General features: G+C 32.5%; 1 non-coding gene across 1 annotated transcript; it reads left to right on the top strand.

Moving 5' to 3' along the window:
- Positions 1–441: 441 nt before the first annotated feature.
- Positions 442–514, top strand: Trnav-aac. Its single transcript has one exon. It is a non-coding gene; the product is annotated as a tRNA-Val (tRNA).
- The last annotated feature ends 5,417 nt before the right edge of the window (positions 515–5,931 follow it).

The raw sequence follows: 5,931 nt of genomic DNA, 5'->3' as shown, positions 1-5,931 counted from the left end.
CTGATATCTTGGAGTGGGGGGAGTGGAGGAGGGGGGGTTGTCTCGAGTTTTTGCGGATGATTAATGCGATGTTATAATGTATTAAATTATATCGGATTTTTTTTATTAATTTAGTAATTGTATTGATATTTATTATATATTAAATATTTTATTTATTATATATTAATTATGCTGATCGTGTGTTTAATGCAAATAATAAAAATTGGATTGATATATTTAAACAAAGAATAGAAAGAATATATATTTACATAATGTACATATATTTATACTGAACATTTTTAAATATGCTAGTTTCGTTTTTATTACATTACATATAGAATACTATAAATATTTAATAATATGACCTCAAAATAACGCATGTTAATTAATACGTCACGTATAACTTTCTCTTTTAGACGTATTTATTATTGAAGTTAATATAAGTTTGACATTCTATATCAAGTTTCCGTGGTGTAGCGGTTATCACATCTGCCTAACACGCAGAAGGCCCCCGGTTCGATCCCGGGCGGAAACAATTTTTTTTTAATTAATAACATAAAAACGGATAGATTTTTCATTAGACTAATGCTCTAAAATGTTAAATTGTAGCAATTTTTTATCCGACAATTTTACGCGAATATGCCAGAAAGAAGGTTGTAAATAAATTATATTTAAAAGCTTTTATTTTTTTCTCTATACGTATAGATTCTGAAATGCCTTGAATATTGTATATTTTTTAAATTTCGATATTTCATAAAATAATTTTTAAGAACCATTTATAAAAGCTTTCAATTTACCCCAGAATAAAACCAAATTAAGTTTATTACGCCGACACGTAGCATAAAGCTTCACTGAGGTTAAATTAAAAACTAAGCTAACGAAAGCGCCACAAAATCCTTCATAAATGAGGTTTGGATGCCTTGTAGTTTATGTATTAGGAATTACAATATGACAGGCTCTGTTCACGTCTTTATAAAGATCTTTTCATTTAAAAGGGACATTTATGATAAAATTGAAGAGTTATCTTATTGATATAATATGGGCATTAATTATATGGGACAATAATAATCAGTTTACTAATATTGGAACCACAAAGACAGTGCTATTATTCAATTTTGTGTCTTTATCTCTTAAATACAAATTGTTAAAAACTAGGTTTAGATGTAGTTTAAAAGATATCCCAGTAATTGATGGTGATAGATGGAACATATACTAAAGGACAATGAATTCGGATAATTTCAAAAGTCCAGTCAGAAAACCATGGTTTCTTCAGAATGAGCTAGCAATTACCTTTGTTGAATGTGCACCAGGGAAACTTTTAGAGCGGTGAAGCTCTTATAGGGCCTCATGAAGTTAAAGCAAACTGTGAAGGCTAGAAATTGTATAGTTTATATTATATTATAGAATAGAAAATTAAATAAAAACTAACTAGTCTTATATAATAAATATAACTGTATTGCTAGAACAAAAATAATTATATTTAACAAAAAACCAAACCACCCTCAAATTATCAGAACTAAAAAAATTTAAACAAGACCGCCGCAAGAGCAGGTACCTAATTTCAATGTAAAGAATAATTAACATTAATACCAACATCATTTCAACCAGTGGAAAGGTCTCAAGTAATAAAAACGAAAATACAGTTGATTTAAGATCTTATTCTATTTTTTAAGTCGGTTGTAAATGTTATGTGTCATATAATATTAAATACGAAAGAGGTTCATTTATCGATAGGGTATCAATTAATTTCTTGAGCAAATCCTTAGCTGTTATGATGTATTGCTACCGTATACGACTGAATGTAAAAAGAAGTATTTTCAATAAATGTTTCCTATTTCATCATCATCATCATCACCCCATTTATGTTCCCACTGCTGGGACACACGCCTCCTATGAGGGTTCAGGCCATAATCCACCAAGCTGGCCAAGTGCGGGTTGGCAGATGACACATGTCGTCGAACTTTTGATTCTTGGACATGCCGGTTTCATCACGATGTTTTCCTTCACCGTTTTAAGCAGTGGTGATGTTATCCACATGTGCAGATAAATTGAAAAATCAATTTATTTCCTGCACGCTCGCCCGGTCTCGAACTCTTATCGATTTTGAAGTCCGAGGTTATCACCACTGAGACACCACTGCTATATAAATTTTCCTATTTAAAAACATGAAATTTGGAGTTAATACGTTATGTACGCGAAGATTAGCCTCAGGTTACAAACAACTTACTACAAAGCGCAGGAAAACAAATCTCGTGTACGTATTACCATTTTTATAGCGATGTGTCTGAGAATTATGTAGATTAAGCTAAGGGATATACTGTTACTTGAAACAAACTTAAGCCTTTTCAACGCAAAGGCGAGGCTTACATCGTTTTAACTCAGATAGAATTTCGGTTAAATATTTTTAAGTGAAGGTTTTTTTAGATTTTAATGTGTATGTTATTTACGGATAGGATGATATTATGAATTAGACTATTCGCAATAATGACTCAATCAATGTAAAAATTTGTACCTAAAACTTATTCGTAAATATTTCTCGCTATAAGAAGTAAATACTGCTTTTTAAACAGACTAATTTTCAAGCTATGTATTTATTCATTTGAAATAGTGAGCTTTACGTATAAAACTTCAGCTATTTTAAAAGGAGTACGTATAATTCTTTAACCGCATTCGCTAATGTATGCAAATTCGATTACATTGCCATGTTTGTACTCGACTCTCGGTAGTGAGCTCTGATTAATTTAGTAATGTAAGATAATACGATTATATTCTCATTATTCCATACATATGGCGTTTGTATGAAACTTTGAATAATTTTTATTGCTACAAAGATATTAGTATTATTACTAAAGTATTATGTAATTAGTACTGTTTTTAATTGTAAACAGTCGGAAGTATTTCTATAAAACATTTGAATTGTGGAGGGAATTTAGTTTATTTGAATTGTGGAGGGAATTTAGTTTATGTATGAAATAAGGAGGTGTTTATTTATTTATAATACATTCAATTTGTTTTTATTGTAAGTATTATGTGAAACCAGCCAGTTTACAGTAGTATTTTATGTTTGCGTGGATAGGAAGCAAAAATAGATAAAAGTCAATGAAGAAGGTTGCATGTTACGTCAAAACCTTAGCGCAGTCCATGTCGAAACTTTTGAATTTTTTATTTTATTTATAGATGATACATTTTGCTGGTTAAATTTCTTTCATTACGTTATATAAATATTTGTTATAAGTATCGAACTATACCCATTAATACACTCCCTTTACGGAAAATTAAGGTAAGCCTTCTGGGGCCTGTCACCTATAGATCGTGTTTATTAGGTCCTGAGTAGGATTAACCTTGCCAGGGTGAAAATTCTAGCTCCATGCTAACATAGTAAACCTTTAAAATTAGCTTCGTTTATAAATAATTGTAATTAACAAAAATAAATTATAACTTTGCTAAGATTTATTAAAAGCACCTCTACTGCGAATCTTTATTTTGTGCTATTATCATAAATCTCAATAGTTTTATTAGAAAATTAAATATACTTCTTCGTGATTTTAATTTTATCCAAACGATATTATCGAAGTTATCATTCAACAAATAATAAACAAACCAAACGGGTTATTGGCAATTGAATCGTCTCAATTCTATTTGCCTCTTTGAAAGAATAATAAATAAACAATAAAAGTGTCGTGGGCGTTCAGTTTCCACTAGTGTCACAGAAAGCTTTGAGGATGCAATAATCGTAAAGTGCAGCGCATATTACCTACTCTTGTTGGGTAACGCAGAGCCGTCGTTTGGGCATTTCAGAAGCCCTAGTAGTTACGGAATTTTTGGCTGTTATATTCAGTGTAAATATGCTCCTTCTTTTGTTATTCTTTGTTTTAATGTTTCAAAAATTTATTATTTCTAGTATACGTTTTTGTAGATCAACAATTTATAGTTAACTAGCTGCGCCCCGCGGTTTCACCCACGTAAGTCCGTATTCCGTAGGAATATCGGGATAGAAAGTTGTCTATATGTTATTCCGAGTGTTCAGCTGTTTTCGTACCAAGTTTCTTTGCAATCGGTTTAGTAGATTTTGCGTGAAAGAGCAACAAACGCACACACATCCGTACAAACTTTCGCATTTATAATATAAGGATATAGGAGGATAGGATAGTAGGATAGTAGGATGATTTTCATTATTATTGTTTATGTTTCAAATAAATACTCATAATGAGTGGGTATGATAAATTAGGTTTCTTATTTGAATATTCAGGGCCTCAAAATGTTTAAATCTGTACCTTGCTCATAACAGTAGCTGCCATCATATCGCAGTTTTATGCAGCGCTTTGTTAGGTTATGAAATGTATCTAAGTGCTTGTAGGAACTAAGAGAGAATAAAAAGTCAAATTGCAGTTATTATTTAAGCTTTTATTTCTTAAATAATTTTTACTTTTTATATTCAAAATTATTCATTATTGGTATTATTTATATATAACGAAAGAAAATCAAATCATTAAGAAATATCAATTGCATTCACCGATAATGTGTGTCCACCTATAAATTGCTGTAACTGCTCAAATTCCTTTAATTTGCTTTGTCAGCCAGATCAATAAATCATTTATGAATTATAATTTATTCTGTGTTATACTTAAATTACCCAAACAACTTAAAAAGAAAGGAAATTCCTAGCTTTAAGGAGATATGCCCAAATGCAGGGCTACGTTGTTATTGTTGAAGATATTTATGTTATGTTAAAATTAGAGAATTTTTAGAAATTAAATTAGTATATTTATTGTTGAACTGTCACTGTTATATTATATATAATACTAGCTGCGCCCCGCGGTTTCACCCGCGTAAGTCCGTATCCCGTAGGAATATCGGGATAAAAAATAGATGTTGACCGATTCTCAGACCTACCCAATATGCTTACCAAATTTCAGAGCAATCGGTCAAGCCGTTTCGGAGGAGTATGGCAACGAAAACTGTGACACGAGAATTTTATATATATAGATGAACAGAACGCCTTAGTAAGCAACACTATAGTGTTGCTTACTAATGCGTTCTGTGGTCATAGTTCATATGTGGGAGTCGAGCACGCTTCGTTACGAATTGGGCCAGCTCGCACCGGGTAAGTGCCACGACCTCTCAGAAAACCAGCATGTGTTTCTTACGGTGAGTAAGGGAGCCGGAGTCCCGTTTTCTTTAACTCACCCTTCCCAGTCTATCCCTTTTTCGATCGTTGATCTTAAATATCCCTATCCCGGGCAGCGAAGTCGCAGAGGCACTACCTCTAATGTTCATAGGCGGTGGTTATCGCTTAACATCAGGCGAACCAGCTCAGTTCCCTGTGTATGGCATAGAAATATTGTCCAACAGTTACTCCGACCAATCTAACAAACGAAGCAATAACAATTTCATCATTACAATATTATCCACCTATTTACAATTAATATTTTGCACTCCAACAATCGCTAACACAAAGGAAGCCATGTTGTATGAGACAACATCATGCATATTCCCCGCAAATAACTAGTTTCCCCAACAACGTGAGCTCTGCAGCTACTAGAGTTTCAAAATCTTATATAACCTGTATGCTATTTGAATAGAGGACTCGCAGATTTCTGAGTAATATTGTTTATAGAATAGAATTATAGTTTGAACTCAAAACCAGTTATGACGTAGGTGGACGCTCTATTGCTTCATCAAGTTCATTCAGTGATAATACTACTAATATTATAAATGCGAAATTTAAGGATGTGTGTGTGTGTTTGTTGCTCTTTCACGCAAAAACTACTGAACCGATTGCAATGAAGTTTGGTACGTAGACATGTGAATACGGACTTACGCGGGTGAAACCGCAGAGCGCAGCTAGTATATTATAGCTTTGGCTGCTTGCCCCTGTTTCACTTAACTTGGCCTGCGATAAAAACAAAATTAAACACATGCTGTGTTACTCAGAAAATGTAGCATTCTGCT

This window comes from Zerene cesonia, chromosome 10 (assembly GCF_012273895.1).
Source record: "Zerene cesonia ecotype Mississippi chromosome 10, Zerene_cesonia_1.1, whole genome shotgun sequence".
Lineage (NCBI taxonomy): Eukaryota > Metazoa > Arthropoda > Insecta > Lepidoptera > Pieridae > Zerene > Zerene cesonia.
Note: the sequence above shows the minus strand (reverse complement) of the source record. Positions and strands in the feature narration are given on the sequence as shown.